This window comes from Anomalospiza imberbis, chromosome 9 (genome assembly GCF_031753505.1).
Source record: "Anomalospiza imberbis isolate Cuckoo-Finch-1a 21T00152 chromosome 9, ASM3175350v1, whole genome shotgun sequence".
Classification (NCBI taxonomy): domain Eukaryota; kingdom Metazoa; phylum Chordata; class Aves; order Passeriformes; family Viduidae; genus Anomalospiza; species Anomalospiza imberbis.
In genome coordinates this window covers 28,333,659-28,354,118 of record NC_089689.1, presented here as the reverse complement: position 1 = coordinate 28,354,118, position 20,460 = coordinate 28,333,659, and the positions used below count along the sequence as shown (strand labels likewise).

Below are 20,460 nucleotides of genomic sequence, written 5' to 3'. Positions count from 1 at the left end.
CGGCTGCAGAAAAGGGTAAAGAACTATTCTACTGCTCTCCCCAGGCTTTGCTCCCAGGGCTGTACCTCCAGCCCATGTGGAAATAGTTACCTCCAAATAACACATCCTGCGGGACTATTTCTGGTCATTTCACAGAAGCCTTATTAAAAAATGGAGAGTTTATTAACCTGAGATTCAGGGATTCAGCTTCATGATGAAGGCTGTAAACTCTCAGCCTATGGTACAGTTTTACAGGGATGATTTGAGGGTTGGAAAAAGAAATCTTGTGGAGAGAGGCTTAAGGTGCTCCATTTGGTGAACTTAGCAAAAAAAAAGGAGATCAGGCAGTGCCCTGACTCTGGGCAGAAAATGATTTTGGAGGAAAAAATAATGTGTACAAAAGGGCTTTATAGTCTAATGGGGGGAAAACATAATGAGATGCAATGGCTGGAAATTTAAGACAGGCAAAATTGAGAGATTGGGAAGGGAGAGGGGGCAGACTGTTGAAGGGGGCAGGGGATTTGTCATCCTTTTGCATCTTGAAATCAGAACTGGAGGCCAGCCCAGATGACTGGTGAAACATATAGTAGTAGGCTCAATTAGCGAGTGAATGTGTGAAATTATTTTCTTGGGGATTTATACTGAGCGTTAAACTAGATGATCTGAATTGTCCCTTTCAGCCTTAAAAATGGAGGAAAGATGCCAGAAATGGAGCTAAATATCCAAATTCTACAAAATTGCAATAGCTGGAGCCTCTGGGCCCCTTTGGGAATGGCATAAGTGAAAGGAGAAGGGCTATTCTGGCCACTGGGTGTGTGGAGGGACAGACAGAATGAGGGATGCCATCACATGCCTCCAGCACAAACCCAGTTGTAGCTGCTTTTCCTTCTTGGCCCCCCCAGCACACATTTCTTTTTTATAAATTTTATTTTTGAAACTAAAAATACATCCTGAGAGGCATTAGTCACTCTGCCCACATATTAATAAATTGCATAATGATGCCACCAAGCATCCAAAAACCTTTCAAACTGTTATATATCATTTCTTTCAATAATATTCTAAAAGGCCAGTGAGGCTTAATGGAGCCACATGGTATTGTATTTAATCCAGAAATCTGGAACTGTCTAAAATCTCATATATAAATTAAGATAATATACAATATGTTTTTTCATTTAATTTGGTTTTCCCCATTTGGGTAAGCTATAACTCTGTAAGGCTGTGTCTTTTGCAAGGGATTTTTGTCTACCAAATCGTAGATTTGTAATGTTGCTCTTGCTTTTAATTGTCTGGGGCTGTTCCCCATAATAATTCAGCCAGTCCTTTGCCAGCTAAAGGAAAGTTTAATGGAACCACAATTTAATTGGGCAAAGTTTAGAAGTTATACAAGTTTCAAAGTTTCCTGGGACTTTTCCTTATGGCCTCTCCCGCACGACTCCTTTGGCATTGCTGCAGGGAATGTCGTTGCCGTGCCATGGAGATGGTGACCTTGGCAGAGCAGTGGGCATTGATTTGCAGGTGGCTCCTTCGTGACTCTCCTTGGACTCAGCTGGGTGTCTGGCATTTACACACAGGAATTTTTAGGATATCAGGAGCCACTGAGTTAAAAAAAAAAACAAACCCAAATCCAAATATTTCCTATGCTGGAAAAACATAAGGGCTTTCTTTTGATCTGGGGTTTGGGTATGAGGCTTGCTTTCATTTATGTCAACTCTGGACAGGCCCACCTCTCCTGTACAGTGTCTGCAGGGTGTTTTCACATGTTCTGTCAAGCCATGGCAGATATCACAGGCTATGAGATAAGGTTGCCTTTTCCTCCTTTCTTTTCAAGCTCCCTTCTATTGTAAAATGCAGGTGAACCCAATGGGAAGAAATGATGATGTCCAACATCAGTTCAGAAGGCTGAATGATTTCTTTATTATAACTGTGCTATAATACATTAATATACTATATAAAGGAAGATACTAAAACTACATACCTACTTTCTCTAACTACAATATCTAACTAACAACTTGTGACCCTGTTTGCGAGAGTCCAGACACAGGTGGATTGGATTGGCCATCAGGCTCAAACAGTCCTCACCAGAATCCAATGAAGCAATCACCCCAGGTAAACAATTCTCCAAACACATTCCACATAGAAAAAACAAGAAGCAGAAATAGAAATTGTTTTCTCTTTCTATCTGTGCACCTCTATGAAAAATTCTGAGAGAGAGAGAGAGAAATGTGCTGCCACACCCTCCAAATGTGCCTGTGGAAGTTCTGGCTATCACTGCACCAGGGTGGAACAAGACTGTGGAACAAGAACTAAGTCAGGACCACAATTCAGGTACCTTCTTTTTCTTCTTATAATCTGCAAACCCAGTAACCTCAAAAAATGCTGGTTTTCAAGCTAAAGTGCTTCAAGAGATGGAGGGAGAAAAGTGTATGTTCTTGGGTGTGTACTGTTCTGCAGTTTGACATCCTGGAGTAGAGGAAAGCCAGGTGTGGAAACAAAGTGAGTGAGATGATTTCTTCTGGGGTCAGTGGAGTAGATGCAACAGAGGTGCTGAAATGTGGGGCATACCTTTTGTTTGAGGGAATGCATAGGAGAATTAAACACGTTCTGGAAAGCAAGAGGCATGTGCATTATGAGGGAGCAACTCTGAATCATATGGGCCCAGGTTCTGGTTGATCACGTGAATAAAACCTTATCCAGGATTTAATACCTCTGCTCATCATTTCTGGTGGTTTGTGGTTTTTTTCAGTTGGCTTTTAATTTTCCTTGGCTTTGTCAGGACTAGACCTGACTTTGAGCAGGGATAGTCTCAAGGCTGTAATCTGGTTTTGACAAATTTTTGGTATGAGCAGTTTGTACAGAGGCCCCGTGCTCTCCTCATGTCTACAGGATTTGTCCAGTTTTGGGAAGCTGTGTGATAGATGCCTTTAAATTCCCAACCCTCCCTGGTTTCTTTCCCTCCCTTCCCAATGCCCTGCTCACCAGAAGTGCAATCCACTTCCCTCTTGTCACTTAACTGATTATGTACAAAACTGCTTGGCTCCTGTGTCCCAGTTCCTCTCCAAACTGGGCTCTGCATTGCTGCTGCTGCACAGATCAAACTGCACTTGTAATAAGCATCTCGAGGTGCTTTATTGAACACCAGATTTGTTAAACTAAGAGTTTCTCCCCTAGAGACATCTGGGTGATATAACCAGATGTGTCTTGGTCTCACAAACTCCATCATAGGGGGCAGGTTGGGTCGCAGCAGGATGCATTGCATGGGAGGGGGGAACATTATCCATGAAACTTCATAAGCAGAAGCTGTGCAGAGAAAAACAGGAGTGAGCCTGAGCCCTTGAGGTCACCACAGCCCTGTCATCTCTGCCCAGGAGGCACTGAGCTATATTACACCTTCTCCACCACCTCTGTCCCCTCCTGGGTCCTTTGGGACCCACAGGGAAAGGCCAGGTTTGCTCCCGAGGAACTGGTCCAGCCCTTGTAAAACGTTATTGTAGAGGTCAAGTGAAAACTGACTCATTTTTGAGCAGGAGAACAAGGTCATTTTCTTGAAGCCCAGTAATTCCTTCATTTTTTATTGGTGTTGTTATAAACCAACTTCTCTGAGGTGCTGGGACTTCGCATATATTGCATCCCTGTTCCCATCCGGTTCCAACAATAAAACCCTTGCCTTTTTTGATCTCTGGCTTTCATGCTTGCTGACACACTCTGGAAAATTTAAGAAGGGCGCAAGGAATGGGTTAGTCACACTTGTTAATATTTATCCCACTGCAGAAAGAGCAGGGCTGACCTCAGAGCTTGGGCTTTGGAGAATAGTTATGAGAATGATTCCACCCAGCTGAAACGAAATCTGCATGCAAAGCTCGTTTGGTGCCTGGAAAGAGCTAGAAGGAAATAAAGGTCTTAAATGATATATTTCCGCAGTTAACGTTTTGTCCTGTTTACAGAATCTCACCAGAATACTGGGGGTTTTGTTTTGTTCATATGTTTTTCATAAGGATAAATATCCATGCAGTTTAAACATTTTCATTAGATTCAGACAAGGAGGATGTGGGATTGTTTTTTTCTGTAATTGTTAATCTCTCCATTTTTTTAATGGTTTTTCTTAAAACACTCTTCAGAAATAAAATCTCAGGTAAATCAAAGAGATGGGGAAAGTAATTCTCTTTAATTATTCTTAGAGCAATTTTGAGTAATGTAGGTTAAATTAAAAAAATATACAAGCAAGATATTTTGGCTGGGAAGTATGTGTAATGTATGAACAGCAGGAAAAAAAAAAAGCCTTCCTTTCTAAATAGAAAATCTTTGAAAGTAACAGGGGGAAACGGATGGGAAGGGCTGAAGTCCATATATTCCCACCTCCTCCGCCTTGTGCTCTCTTAAAGGTGAGCTGCAAAATGCAAAAGAGAAATGTGTTAAATTCAGATGACTCGCTCGGGTGTCAGGAAGTGGCTCGAACAACCACACGAAGTTAACTAACACATTCCTTTTTTTTTTTTTTGTTCATCCCCTCCCTCCCCTGCTCTTCTCGTGAAATCTGTTTTTTTGCTGCTGTGGTTTCTGCCTCCAGGCAGGAGCGCAGCACTTGTCCACCCGAGCAACACCCCGAGACCCCCCATGGCTTGCAGAGAGCCAAGAATTTCTGGGAGGATCTTCCAGAAAGTAAGAAAGGAGGAGAATTTTAGAAAATGTATTCCTGATCTAAACAGCCTGGCTGCAGGAGAAATGAGATAGCTCTGAGGGATGGCATGTTGAGCTTGTGTTGCTTTGCTGCTCATCTTTTGTCTGATCAATCCATCTTATTATCATCCACCTGCTCTGTTCTAGGTCTTCTACAGCAACGTGGTTCATACCTTTCGTGGGGTTGAGTATCCTGGTTTCAGGAACCCAAAATGTGAGTAGTGCTGTGTCTGTCATCTGCCTTCAGTCGAGGCACACAGAGAAGCAGTTGGATGTGGGGAAAGGCTTTTGGAGCTGCAAGTGGCAGGATTAGGTTTGCAGTTGAATGTGTGTGATGGGAATAAGTCTCATTTAGAAGACTTTGAAAATGGTTCAGGTGACCAAAAGAAAGTTGGAAAAGCAAGCCCCCTGATCCGTTAGAAATAGTGCCACTGCCATTCGCAGTGACTCCTATCCCATGGACCAAGAGCACTGCAGAACCTCACAAAAAGGTGCAGACACGTGGCTGTTTCTCATTAGCTTCCACTTTTCCCTCTGGAAATGCCTCCCGTGCCTTTTTGCCCACAGCTTGGCAGTAGGTGTGCTAAGGAGAAGGTTTAAATCTAAATGGATGGGGGTTATCTGATTTATAGTAAGTAGATTTTTCATTTCAAATGGCAACACACAGAGCCCTGCGCATTACCTTGCATCAATATAATACACACGCACACATGCCATGCATTTATGCCTAGGATATAAAAATAATAAATTATTGCAATGCTGTGTGTCTGCACAGAGCTAACTCATGTAGTAGAGCATGTTTATCAAAGGACACTCCTTAATTGCATACTAGTATTTTTTAATTAGTCATTAAGTTGTTTTACTCTGTCTCTCTGCTGATTTATGTTCTCCTTATTTACAGTGTGAGTGACTTCTGCAGCAATTCCTGATTTTAATTTTCTGTTCTTTAACAATACACAAGATTTCAAAATGGGTTTTTTTTTCGGAGGTTTTGTTTTAAGAATAAACCCAATTATACATCTGAGACTCTTTAACCAAGGAAAACCAAAATAGTGTATGACAACAATGGCTGTTCTCCCCCTCTTAGGGCCACTTTCATTCTGTTTTCCCCTCTATCAAATTTATCAGAACTGTTCATTCTCTGTTACAACCAGAGAAAAAAAACTGTGGATTTGGGAACACCTCTATAGTTTAGTTTCTGGAAGAGAAGTAGGTAAATTGAAATAAAAAGAGAAAATTAATATTAATTTTCTTTTTTTCCTTTGGGAGAAAGATTAAATGAATTTTACAAGGAGGTTCTGTTCTTACTTAGTGTTGATCCTGATGAAGTCGCCCAGCTGATCACAGCTCAGCGGAGGAGGTACAGCATTTGATAAACCTCAGCAAAGGGAATTCAGGCAGCAATCCTCTTGCAAGGAGAGGGGTTATTAATGCTGAGGATCACTGCTCCTTCAGGGGTTTAGCTTTATTTTTTCTTTCTGGTGTAAGCAATTGTCAGCAATGGAGAGAAGTTAATACACCGGTGTGGGGGCTCCAGGCCAACTGCATGGAATATCTATCTTCAGGCACATGTGGAAGTGTTTAGAATGTGTCTCCTGTGTCCTCCTCCATCAGGAGCAGCAGTGGTCCATGGCTCACCAGTGGATGCTCCCAGTTCACCCTCAGAGACATCAGTTGATGACACCAGAATGCCCTGATCACAGGACATGGTGACAAGCCCTGAGCTGATGTGCCCAAGGTTCTGCACACTATGATGTCCATGGTACCTTCAGCTTTATAAACCTGCTACCCTGCCTCATAAAGTCATGAAACCCCCAAGAACCTGCATTTTCCCCTGCTCCTTTATTTTTCAAGGTGAAATAACAACTTCCCCTTCACATCCTGCTCTGGCAGCTCAGTGGAAAGACGATGATCTTGTACTGCACCATCTTACCCAAACCTGTGAGGTGATAGCTGGTTGTTGCAGGAGATGAGAAAGGAAACTGATTTAGTCAAGGGTTTTTACATCAAGTGTTGATGCCAAAATATGTTCCTGCACATAGCAGCAGTTGCAGAGCTGGTGCAGTAAGGATCAAGGCAGCTGTTTAAATTGCTGCATTATTCTTCATCCCTCCCAAAAAACCTGCATTCCCCTAAAAATCCTCCTCTGACATGGCCATGCCAATAGCAAGGCGTCGTGACTGCTATGCTGCCAGTAGCCCTATTTTTCATTGCTGCTTACCTTTTCTGTCCTGCAGGGCTGATTTCTCTGGGTTTATTTATTCCTCTATTAATGCAGCGCAGCCATGCCATGGTTTCCCTTTGGCAGGAGGCACTGCATGACAGGACTCATGTCTGAAACTCTGCAGCAAACACCTCCAAAATGTCCATTCCCATGAAAGCCAGTGGCCTCCTCTTTGCAGCCTTCCCCTGTCTTCACAATTAACCTCCCCAAGATTATCAATTATGGGGAGTTTTAAAACTTTTCAAGAGGCAGTGGCTTCGTTTAGGCAGCAAAGCTGTGTATTGAAATATGAATTAGTAGCGTGTGTATCGGCAGGATAGACCATCTGCTGTGCTCAGCACCCGAGTTTGAAGCTGGTTGGCTGGCAGGACAGCATGTGTTTACAGAAAACCCTAACAGTTGTAAAGGAGCCATTTAGGTTTATCGTGTCAATTCCTGTACAACTCCACGCGGAGAGATTCCTTTCACAAACTCACATAAAAAAGACAGATAGACTAGTTTTGACCTCTCTCAAAACATTTGATGGTTGAGCTTGTTGGAAGGATAAAATATCTAGAAGAGGAAAAAAAAAATCTTGTCATTTCCCCCTCTTAAGCATTAGACTTCTTGAGTGCAACATCCATTCATAGCTTAATTCTTGCATTGTAATTTAACTGCCTTTTATTTTCCTTCTGAGATACAAACACAGGAGCTGTACATGATTTTCATACCACATTATGCAAGACATTGTGAAAAAGCTGCCCAGAGTTATGGCTCCATTTCAACGTGACGCATATGCCAAGATACAGGGATCATTTATTTTGCTTAAAAAATTAAATGAGGATGGGATTAAAAATGTTATGTTTTGCCTATATGAGCAATTCCTCTATCAGCCATTCCAAACATATTGCCTCTTTGTAGCTCCTCTGTAATACAAATTGTCCAAGGGAAGGCACGTGATAGCACACCAAAGGGGTTTATGCTGCTGCACGAGCATCCCTCTTTCCAGGGACTTGCAAAGCACAAATATTCCAAGGACAGGACAGAACAAAACCACATTGGCCCTGGGGATGCCTCTGGACTGAGCGCTCGGTTGTCTTCCCACACTTGGAAGAATTATTAAGAAAACAATCTCTTTAGTGAATGTGCTGAATCCATTGCTTAGCAGGCACCCATGTTGTACATGTGATTTGTGTGTGGATGGATGCAGAGAGAAAAGGGAACGTTCTCCTACGTCCTTAACCAAGCCCTCGGTCACCGTGTCCCTTGTGTGCCTCTGCCAGGCTGTTGGACTGAGAAGATAAAATAAGAGACAGACACATTTTGATGCATCTCTGAGATAACTCCTTCCAATGTGCAAAAGAAAAAAAAAAAAGAAGTATCTTAATACATAGATCTTAAGGCTTCAATCATTTTTTTTATGCTTGATTCTTTTAATGGAAAAATCCATGAAGCAAGATGAAAGATGGTAGGATGAGGGAGAAACCTTGTTCTTGCAAACATACCCACCTGTTTTTAAGGCCCCTCATATGGATGCTTTAGGACTGGGGATCAAAAGCTGCATAAAAACTGAGTGTAGCCAATATCTTAAATAGGAATGCAGTATGTTGGTAGTTTGTGAAGGGTTCTACGGCTTATATGAAGTAGCAAGGCTTGGGTAAGGACAGGAGAATGGTGGGATGAAAGGAAATTACCTGTTTTTAAGCTAGGTGCTGTACTCTTAAGAATCCTTTCTCCAAATTATGCCTTGGGTCCTTGGAAATGAAGTATCAGTGTATTACTACTACTGTGTATTACTATGATTAGAACCACAGGGGCTTAGGCAACTTTTGCTTACAATCTTGTGCATTTGTGTCCATATATTATATGTGTGTACATGTAGATATTTGTTATTATTATTTTTTTTAATATATGTAAGTTCAAAGTTCCTTTGATCTGACCAACAGCTCATGCTCATAGGAGTCAGGATTTGGTCCTCAGTAGTGGAGGAGCAGAACAGGGTGGATCAGGACTCTCAGATTCCTTCTCCAGGAAAGTAGCAGATTAAACATGAGCACAGGCTCTCTCCTGGGGATTGCATTCCATGTTTAGGGACATGAGGGAGGGGAGGGCATCTCCAGCTGGGTTGCGCAATGTCATTGCAGAGGAGTTAAGTGCCCAGGACCAGATTTGGGGATTCGTGCAGCACCTGCTGCACCACTCAGTGAACAGGGAGATGCTGTGGAAAAGTCCTTTCCCCTCTAAAAGCAGTATCTAATGCAAGTGGGAGAGCAGAGCCCTGGAAAGTCATCAGGAAAGAGTTTGGTGACCCAGGTGTTGGAGCCACCTCTCTGCTCTCAGGTGCCCATGTTGGCCATTTGCATTAAGACACTTTCAGCCAGGCCCTGGAAATCTGCTAGAAAAGAGCTGTTTTGGGGAGGTAAGTCACTGATTCTGTTTGCCAAGCTGTCATGGTGGAGTCATCTGTAATGGAGCCTAAGGCTGAATCCTATTTTTACATTTGCAAATGTTACAATCCAAAATTTCATTTTTGTATTTAAACTGTGTGCCTCCAGTTTCCTGTTCTAATTTTGTTTGTGATTTAGTTTTAAGTCCATGGACCTGTGGACTAAAAATGCAGCAACTCTGGGTGTTGTGTTTCTATGTGTCATTACTTTATTATTATCATCATCGTCATCATCACTATTATTATTATTATCACCTATTTTGGGGGATTCTTCTTGTATACTCATTTCCCTTGGCTGGTGGAATGCAGATCAAAGAAAAGCATGAGAATGCCTGTGACAGCAGCATTTTTCAGACTTTTCCTGAGCATCCCTCCCGTTTGCCTGCGGATGGGATTGGGCGCTTCCCGCGCGGAGCGGAGCGGTGCAGCCACGCCACATCATCCCACTGCCTATTTTCAGGCTGTGTGCTGTGCCCTCCTGGGTCAAAGCGAAAATGGGAGAGGATGGCAAGCCAAAGCGTGGGGAAGATGACTCACTGGCTTATTTTCTGCATTGCAAATATAACCCTTGAATTCGTGCCAATGTATCGATACAGTCAGGCAGCGAGCCCCATGTATTTATATTTATTTATGCTACGTAATGCCTCAGTCAATACACTTACCTATTTTTTTAAATATTTTGTTTATTTGTTTTTTTCACATATTTTCTTCAAAACAGGCACTGAAGGAGCAAAACTGCAGCCCACCCAATGCAATTCCTGTAAACACAATGTGCCAAGATTTCCAACAAGCACCATCTCTGGTAACCACAATCATTCCCATTCCACTGAAACTGGTCAGAATGATTTTGGAGAACTGGACAGCCCCTGATCTTTCTGAGGAAGGAAAAACCAGCTCAGCTGAGGTATGATTTTACACAGAGTGCGGTTATCTTTGCTCCTCTCTCTTGCATACAGATGCTGGTCTGCAAAACCCAGCCCTGCTCTGGTCTGTATGTCCCACTCTCTGTTTTGGGAGGGGAGAAGGGGATGAGGTCCGGTGTGGGAGAGCTGAGTTGAGGCCATGATTTCCAGGGAAAACACAAACGTGGAGCTCATAGACAGAAACAAGCTTGATACCCCAACAGGAAACTTCACTATTAAGCACTTGGTCTCAGGGATCATTTTATTCTCAGAAAGTGGGGCATAAATTCAGAGTTAATTATGACCAGAACCCACAGCAATAACCTGTTTATGGGAAAACTCTAGTCCTAGTCTAGAAGAGCTGTAATCTTACCTTGCCATCTGAAATTTGTTTCTTTATTAAGATTATATTCTCAACTGAAAAAAAAAAAAGTGAGTTAGTTTGATAAGTTTATTGCCCTTTGTCAGGATGGTATTTTTTTTTTTTTCTGCTTTGAAAATAGATGTTCCTGTTTCTATGGCTGTATATTTATCCTTTCTTTTAGCTTTTTCATTACCGTTCCCTTTAATCATTTAATGAGGAGTGTTCAGGTTCCTGATGATTTAAAATTATGACTCATAGAGACACTGGCAATATCTTTGCTGGAAAAACGTCGATCCTCTAACTTTAAGACTTTAAATTCAAACCACATGTTTTTGCCACTAACTCCAAAAACAACCCCCGGAGTTGTGTGACTGTCACTAGAATATAAACCAAAGCCATTCTGCAAACAAAAGCTGCAGTATTTAAATTGCGATTACGGTCAGAAAAGTGCCTATTTTAATCATTGCTCCGCTTTACCCAGGAGATCTGCTCCCTCTGCACATTCCAAATATCTCTGCAGATTTTTATAGACTGAAAGGAGATTTTACTGCCTTCCACCCCTCTTAGCCCTACGGAGGCCGGCCAAGGCAGGCGGGTGAGCCAGATTTGTTCCAGACTCACACATCCGCGGGAGTGTGAGCTGAATTCCCGCGGCACGACCTGTCGAGCCGATGATGTGCCCGCCAGGACACGCTTTTGTGCTCCCTGGGAGCTCACAGGGTGCAGGGCAGTTAGAGGGGGAAGAACAAAACACAAAACCAAACCACAGGGGTTTTCCTATAAAGTGGTTTAGTTTGAAAAGGGAAAAAAAAATCCCTCAAGGGCCTCTTGGGCTGGAATGGCTTTTTTGAGTGCAGCTACCTGGATGTACCCCACTCCAAGGGCAGGGGCTCTGAGTAAAGGAAAAAATAAATTTCAAAAATTAGATATAGAACTGAGAAATTGAAAATAAGAGGATGCAAATGTCTCAAGGAGATTTTCTTTTCTGGCTGGCTTTGAGGAGTGAATTAATTTCCTTTAATATTTTCCTTATGTGGACACTTTCTTACAGTATTCTGGGTGCTGAGCTTCATCTTCTTTGGGCTCCTACAACCCCAGTCACTGCCTCTCCCAACCCTCAAGCCCCGTTTCGTGTTTTTGCTACTTCAAGAATCGAATCCCATTTAGAGGGTGGCTGCTTTAACTCCTTATCTTCATTTATGAAATGCAATATATGTATTTTATATCTATGAAAAGCCCCTATTGCAGTATTGGGAATGTTTCTCTGATATACGTGAATTCAAAATAAATGTTGTTAGGAGAACATCTAATTCATTTTAGATGGTTTTATTAGGCGTCTCTTAACAAATCCCAGAGTATGTAAATGAAATATAACTATACGTACATATTCATCAGTCTGTTCTTGGAATTAAATATGAGCACTGTGACATTTGGTTTTAAGGAATGACTAATTAACATGTGTGCAGGATGTTCTCATCTTCCTGCTTTGGAGTCCCGGAGTCAGGAAAAAGCACACAAAGCGTATTTCCACTCTTTCTATCGTAGTTTGCAAAGCAGAAAGCTGCTCATGACAGCCAAGAACTTCTCAGGCGTTTCTGTACCTGTTGGGTGCTGACACAGGGCCCCTTCTTGAGCGCTTGCTGTTGTTAAATGTCATCTCATCTGCTCTGGGGCCAGAAGCGCATTTAAAAAATCAGCTTTGCAGCCGACCTGGCTTTTAATAATCACACCAACAAGTCACAGAGCACAATAAAGAGTAGGACAACTTCTGGAATACAGCCAATGTGCTGTTGATTTACCTCCACAATGGGATGCTGGAAAACTGGGCTGAGCCCTCGGATGCTCCCCATCCCCACTGTCCCAGAGATGCTCTCTAGGAAAATCTGGGCTGGATGCTGTGGGGATATTTAGGGGTTGGATGCCTCAGTACCATGCTTGGGAACACCAGGCTTTACTGCACTGATGGTAAAAACCCAGAGAAACACCCACATTAGTTTTCGGCAGGGTTGGCTCAAGTCGCTTTTGTGCAAGAGCAATGTGTGTGCGGGGCATACACTTTTTGCAGCAGAAAAAAAAGTAGTAAAGGAAAAGAAAACCAACTGTAATTTCTTTCTGAGGGTACTGGGGGAGGGCGGGCACACCACACCGCCCCGTCTGAGCGCCCTGGAGAAGTTGACCAGAACAAATCTCAGCAGGAACACACAAACCTCTATTATACCTTTTAAAAAGCTCTCCATTGAATGCAGCCGGGCAGATGGGAAGGGCCCTTTTATTTCCTTTTTTCTTTCTCCGCCTGAGTTCATTCTCTCCCTTTGGGGGAGCCAGGTTCAAAGACATGCCAAATGCATCAAAACCTTCCCAATAAAGCCCCTTTCACCTCCCGGCAGAGCAGGGATGGGACTGGAGCGTGCTGGGAGAGCTGGGTCTGACGGTGACTTTCAGGACTGTGTGTGGTAAATCTTGTGCACATTTCCCAAAACAATGCCCTGAATTGGATGTCTAATTCCCTGGAAATGAAATCCCTCAGCTGGTCAGGGAAAACAGGAGCCAAGGAGATTAAACGGTGCAGTAGGGAGAATCTTTGAGGGTTGTTGGGGGTGTTCTTATGGGTTTGTTGGGGTATTATTTTTAATAGCAGAAGGGTAGCAAAGTAGTGGTTTGGTGCTGCTTCCACTATTTTAATTTGAACCATGAATTCCCCTCTTCCTCTCCTAATAATCCCCATGAAAAACTACCTCTTTATGCTCATTACCTAACAGGTGAGCTCTGTCCCAGCAAGCACAATCCTGTTTCAGGATGCAGAACTAATTTCTGAGTCCTTAGGGTGAGTGGAGGGGGATGCTGCAGCTGCAGAGCCAGTTCCCATGGCCCCAGGCATCCTACATCCTGCTCAGGTCCCTGCTAGAGCCTGCAGCTCCCAGCACCTCCCGGGTGCTTCACTGCCCACCACAGCCTTTGCTCAGTCTTGGTTTATTTATCCCGGTACAAACTCAGCTGGGACTGGGTTTGTTTGGGTGTCAGAGAAGCCAGAAATGGGGCTGAGATGTTCCCGTGATTTTTTGTTGCTGGTGTTTTAAATACGAGCAGGTCCAGCCACGGGTGCTCCAGTGCGGCGCAGCGAGTGGCTGGATGCTGGATAAAAGCACAGTCCCTGCTCCTCAGGAAGCGATCTTTCCCCACAGGGCTGCTTTTGAACTGCTACAAGTCAAAACTTATGGGCCTCACAGTGGCATTTTTTTTTTCCTTAAAAAAAAAAAAAAAGCAGTTTCCTATGTATTTTTACTGACAAAAGCCTGACGCTTCCTTTATATGCTTTATTTTCTTTCTCCTCTGAAACGATCGTTAGACAAAAGCAGTTTTGCTGCTGGTTAATCAAGAGAGTGATGTGGCCCTGCATTTTAATCCTAAACCAATTAGCAGGATTTGACATCATGCCATTAGACTGCTTGAAACAAAAATCAAGGACAGCGTAATGCAGCTAGAAAAGAACAATAACCATCAGCGCTGCCCTGTCAAAGGGGAAGGAAGAAATTTGGCTGCGTCTGTAATTTCCAAGCAATCCCCATTCCCTAAAACCTGAGCATTCAAATGAGGGAGCTAAATAATAATGAGAGGGGGAAATGTTGAATCTCTAATCACATTACCCTAAAAACTGCACCAGTTTTAAAAGCAGAAATCGCTGCTCTTGCTCCTGAGCGGGCACAAATTGGTTGCACTCCCAAACCCTGAGTTGTGGGTTATGATTTCTGTCGTGGGCACTCCGTGCTTTGCGGGTTGCACGGCGCCTCGATGCAGTTGCACAGCGAGGGACCCCGCAGGGTGCGAAAGCACCAGCATCCCTCAGAAACAACTTCCTGGACGTGGAAATGTTTACTTTGTCCAAACCACCCTAAGATAATTAATGAACAAAGCACCTTTTAGCAACTGTACTTTTTGCTGGCAGGAATGCACCTTGCGGCTGGTCCCGCAGTGACGGCGGCACAGCCTGAGCCGGTGGCCAGGACTGGGGCCGGCCTGGCAGGCGCTGGCCAGGCCATGGCTGCTGCCCGTAGGCACAAACAAGCCTGGCGAAGATACAGGGTGAGAACAAAACTGCAGGCAGGCCCCGGGGTGCAGTATTGGAGGGATGAATGCCTAAAGCACATCGGGGACTCTGTGCCTTGCTGCGTGCTCGGGGCTGGCAGCGGAGAGCGGAGCAGGAGCGAAACCCAGCGTCTCGTAAAGCAGCATATGGATAGAGCACAAATGGATGGGGTTTTATGTCCTGTGCAATATTTTCATTGATATTTATTTTGATTTAATTTGGCTAATGTGCAGGGAGAAATGAAAGCGTGCCATACTCCTCAACATCTGATGAGGAGCTGAATACTTTTTAAAATTAGTATTCCCTCAGAGGCATTGATCTTTAAGGTCTGCCCAGCAACCGTGCTGGAAAATCATGAATTACTCCATGTAAATCACGGGATGACCCTTGGAGCAGCAGATTGTTGTTTTAATGTTGAATTTTTTCTGTTAATATTACAGTTTCTAGTCTTTCTGCTTCAGCCTTTTTGTCCATAACTTTAATTTACCTTTTAATGAAAGTGGAGTTTTCCACAGTCTCAAACCACTTCAAAGAGAGGATTTAAAAAATATATATGAATAAATTATCATGAGATTTGTTATAAAAGGGTGAAAGATGGCAATTATCTTTATCCCTGCTTTGAGAGAGGAGAGGCTGAAGTGGAGCCAGGAGCGATGGTCACAAATTGTAGTGTGAGGTTGGAGACCGGGGTGCAAATCTCTGCCAAAGACTTCCAGGGCGAAGTTGGGCAAGTGACATAAATCTTCCTCTCTCATAGCTGCCATCTGCAATACGGGACAAAAAGAGCCCATTTCCTCCACAGGGATCTGTGTATAAATGCCTTAAAACTGGCGAGGGGTGGCAGCGATGGAAGGGCCATGTGCAGGCTGGAGAGGGACAAAAAATAACTCCCCAAAGAGGTTAGTGGCAAAAAAATCCTCTGCCTTCCCGCCAAAGCAGCTCTCCCAGAGCTTTGTGGCTCTGAATTTTGAGGGAATAAATTTGTGAGAGGAGGTTAGGGTGGGTAAGGTGAGCAGGGGCCGGGGGGTACCCAAAGCATCACCCCAAACCCCCCCTTTGCCCTGCCAAGGCGTCCCCAGGGCTGCCTCCTGCTGCACCACCGGGATTTTAATGTCCCACTTCCCTTGCCTGTTAATAAAGGAACAAAAAGCGCTTTTGCCTCCTCAAGGGTGTTGTGAGACAAAGTTGGTAAGTGCTGAAAAGAAACCCAAACCCGAGGAGAAAGCTGGCTTTGTTACCTTCGGACACAGACCACTGCAGACCTTGCTTGAATTTTGCTGTAACATCTCTTGAATGAAAACGTGTTTTTCCAAAAACCCAAAAAAACACGTCCTGGCTGGAAACGGCTGCCAGGGGACTGAAAGGAACTGCAGATTATAGATCCTCAGGGCTCTTGTGGCAACAAAATGTTTGTCCCATGGATTTGAGCTGGATCCGATGAGTCCAAAAAGTGCTGGGAGTGACTGTTTAACCCATCCTGTAGGAAAAAGGTGGGAAAAAAACCCCAGCAGGCTGAATAAACAAAAAAAAACCAAAAAAAAAAAAAAAAACCAAAAAACCAAAACCAAAACAAAACAAAACAAAAAAAAACCAGAAAAAAACACAAGAAACAACAGCAAGAAAACACCTTTAAATAATAATAATAATAATAGTAGTAGTAGTAATAATAATGGGACATTGGACAGGAAAAATAAAATTCATAAGGTCAAAGGCTAAACCTCCACCTGAATTTTAAACTAAATTGGAAAGGAAAGAAAATTAAATTCAGTTGGTTAGACCTTGTAAACTGAGCTTAAAATAAAAGTTTCCAAGGACAACAGCAGCAACAAACTCTGAATTTTCAGAGTCAGCGAGGGCACCTTGGGGTACCAGGCAAAGAGGAAAAGGATTGTATAAAACATTACTGATTCTGTATTTCTTATATCCTGTATTTCACTGAGCTCTACAAAAGTAAAAACCATTATTTGCATATTTCAAACTTCTGTCAATATCATGATAAATGTTTTGTGTTCACAGTCTCCACAGGAAAATAATTTTTTAGTTGGAATATTTTTTTTAAGTTGTTCTAAACTAGATAAAATCTAACAGTAAAAAAAAATCTCTAGAGCAAGACTAGGACAAAATTATCACAAAATGGAGCAGAATAAGGAGTGTACCCACAGGCTGGCATAACAGAAGCATTAATTATTGGAAAAGGCTACCAGAAATAGTTAAAGAAATGGCATCTTTAACAAAATAGTGCTTTTCTGCTGTATCCCAGGCAAGCAAATATATGAGTCAACATCTGAAATGTGATGCAGAGAAAACATTGCAACTGCTTGGTTGGTGTTAGGTGCATATTATATTTATAAAAATGAAAGTTTTATCCTTAATTTTAAAAAAAGCATTGTCTCTTTGAGATCTTTGATTTCCCTTGCTTAATTTCTAGATTCAGAAAACAAATTATTTTTAAATTATTTTACTGTGTTTTATTTTCAGCTACAAAGTCAGACTCCTTGGGCTTGCAATAATTTGATGTGCATCCATCTTAATTGAAGCTGATCCATTTCAATCTTGGCAGCACACTGATAATAAACAAGACCCAAACATCTTTTGGCAAATTTCAATCTACCAGCAAAACCAGGGAAAAAGCAGAAAACCTGGAGCCATCTCCTGGAATCAGTTCCTGAGCTGCAGCTTAGTCTTTGTATGTATATGATTTTATTTTTTATAGCCAAGCAGTTATCATCATAATTGTATTTGTAATTTCAAAGGTACATTATCATATTAATGGATGATGAGCACTCAACAGTCACAAGAAATATTTATTAAAGAAGTTCTCCTGTCCTAGCAGGGACAGTGTTCCCTAACCCCCATTATGGAAATTGGTTGAACCAGAAGAATATTTCCTTTATAGTTTCAGCTCTTCAGAAAGCCTTTGATATCCTAAGCCAAAGCAACTGCACATCAGAAACAGAAAGATGTACCTTGGTCCCCCATGCCAGCTTTTTACTTATGTCTGCCATTTCATTTCCCCTGCAATATGGGGGTAAGTCTTAGCCAACATCTTCATTTTCATTCATTAATGAAATCATGGTAATATCCCACTTTTCATTTAGCTGTCTCCCAGGCACTTTGGAGGTGTCTGTCACCATGGTATGTGTGTGTATATATATAGAGAGAGAGAGCACTCTGCCCAAAAATGACCAGTCAGTGTCGTTTCTCAATATAAAAAAGGTCAAAGTACTACAGGATTCTATTATTATCACTTAAAACTCCATGAAGCATTAAAATCCTGAGTGTGGGAAAGCTGGAAAACACAACTTGATATAACTGTGTCTGTCGATGGGTTCTGCACTCCCTTGCTGCCCCACGCTTAGCAGTCATGCTTCTCACCCAAACTTCATTTTTTCCTGAAATAAAAGGTCACTTTATGTCATGCCAGAAGATGCTTTGTTCATCCACTGTTCTGCTGTCCTTCTCAGATTTAATCAGCGCAGGTAAACTGCATTCCTAAATAATTTGAAAGGCAATAAAAACAAGCACACGCAAAAATTACCGCAGCTTCTACGTTCTTGAAACGGGGGGGGAAAAATGTCCTGAAAAGCTCTCTTTATTAATATGAGATGGCAAATATTTTTTGCTGTTTATTAAATCATATGAAAGGTTAATTATGGTTAGCGACTGTGGGTAGAAAACAATTCTTGGAAGATGCTTTTGTAACAACAGGTTGGCAGTATGCAGAAGCCATCTGCTTCCTGCAAATGTTAAGGTACAATCTCAAACTTGTGAGGTTAAAAATTACAGATTGCAGAGTAGTTTGGTAGAAGGAAAATCCATGTTGTGTTGATGTAAAGTTGCTCAGTCTCCTTGACACACAGCCTGGAAGGAATGCCAAGTTCCCTAAAGGACGGTGTTTGGCTGGAGAGGACCCTCGCTCAGGGTATTCTGTGCTCACACTGGCTGTCTACACAGCTAATTAAGTCATTTTTGTGCTATGATTCATCTTTTTTAATACAAGAATTGGTTTCAAATCCTGACCCATGAATAGGAGTGGATTGTGGCTATAATATTCTGCTTTCAAGTGGGGAATTCAGCTCCTTCCATGAAGAGAATAGATAAAATCATTATCAAGGAGACGCACTCCTGAAACTTGTTGCTTCAGTCCACAATGTGTGGACTTCACCATGGCTGCAAACTCCTCATGGGCAGCACTATCGGTGAGAAAAGAGGTCTCAACCCCATTTTATGAATAGTGATCTGGGCAAAAAGATAGGAAGAGATTTGTCTGTGAGCACACAGGGAGGTTGTGGCTTATAGAATCAAACCCAGATTTTTCAGATGGCAGTGAGGTGCCTTAACCACAAAACCATTCTTCCTCTCTGTGGGTCAGCTACAGTGACTTTGGCATTGGGGCTGGGCATTTAAAGATCTTTATCTTTTTCCAAGGATCAAATTTAATTCTGCTGGATTTTCCACTTCTGGAAAACATCACCCACTTTATCCTTCCCCTCTAGAGATAACATTGCCCAACTTTGCCTGCTCGCCACCAAGGAAAGACAAACTGAGCCACCTGTAAGAGAAGGAATGGGGAACATCCCCCTTCACTTTTCAGTCAAATGGGGAGAAAATATTTTGGGTTTTTTAAGACACTCTGACCTGAAGTGATGTCATGCAATCTTCAGCCCCCTTTGCTGCTCCCCTGACTTACTTACAGCCTCTCTCCACAATCATCTCTAGGAGCTGAGTGCCAGCCAGCTGCTGTGTAAAAGAGCTCATTTTGGAAAAAATCTGGGGCCTTGTTTCCTGTTACTCTACCCTAAACAATTCTGTCAAGGCTATGAATGTCTGCGGGGGTTTCTTCTCCAAGACTGCCTTTTTTTCTAACAGAGACTTTTCAGCTTGATGACTATTTTTTAAAGCATCCTGTAAAGTGGTTTTATCTCCTCCTTTTGGGCTGGAGTTGGTGATCCAACCCATTATCAGCACCTCCTGCCAGGAAGGACACCCAGCCAATACAATCCCCCTAGATGGAGGAGAGAGGGGCAAACCTGACCCCTGGGCTGTGCTGCAGAACTCTCATTCATCACAGCCTTGCTCCCCAGGGCTGGCAGCATCCCTGGTTAGCAGCAGCAGGACCTGCCCTGCATTGTCCCCTTCTGCTGCCAGCCCTTGCTGCTGAATCATTGCCTGTGAAAACCCTGAGCTAGGGGCTGGTGGTGGGCTGCAGGTGATGGGATCTTCTATTTCTGGGCTGAAACCACTGATGGGATGAAGGAACAAGCTCTATTCATCTGTCTGACATTTTGTCAACAGACCTGGACCTTTCTTTCTCTTCTTCTTTGTCTGATCTCTTCAATGAAACTGAAGATCTTTATGGGTAATATCAGCAACACTTTCATCAGGCTTCCTGGAGTGCCCTGCAGGAGTTGGCTGCATGTGAGGGACTGAAACACAGAAATTAGGGATGAGATGTTTCAATGCCACCGAAGGGATTTGGATGCCCAGCATCCATTAAAATGAGTAACAAGTCCTGTCCTGCCCTAAATGGCCAGAGCCCAAATTGCTCCATGAGATGGAAACCATCTTGGTTAATGCATGGACACTTAAGCCCTCAGCATCTGACTTCACTTATATTTTATTTCCTGCAAACTTGGTTGATGATGTCCAATGAAACACTTGCACACCCCTTACCCTCTCCCCAGCAGCTCATCGCGCTGTCACTTGCCAGCTCCGCTATCAGGGGAAGGTGATGAAGGTACCTAATTTGTTTGCAAGTTGGAGAATGATGTAAAAGGTTCCTCGTCCATCATGATAAAGGCTTAAAAA

General features: G+C 42.9%; 1 long non-coding RNA gene across 4 annotated transcripts in view; it reads left to right on the top strand.

Moving 5' to 3' along the window:
* Positions 1-2,223: 2,223 nt before the first annotated feature.
* The window catches only part of LOC137478817 (uncharacterized), a 45,158-nt gene continuing 26,921 nt past the window's right edge, over positions 2,224-20,460 (top strand). For 2 of the 4 annotated variants that reach the window (XR_011001814.1, XR_011001813.1), the window contains exons 1-5: positions 2,224-2,304; positions 3,748-3,873; positions 4,801-4,867; positions 10,021-10,206; positions 17,131-17,338. This is a non-coding gene — a long non-coding RNA (uncharacterized lncRNA). Of the gene's footprint in view, positions 2,305-2,430; positions 2,473-3,747; positions 3,874-4,800; positions 4,868-10,020; positions 10,207-17,130; positions 17,339-20,460 lie in introns of all 4 variants that reach the window. The other 2 variants (XR_011001815.1, XR_011001816.1) reach the window with 2 other exon arrangements.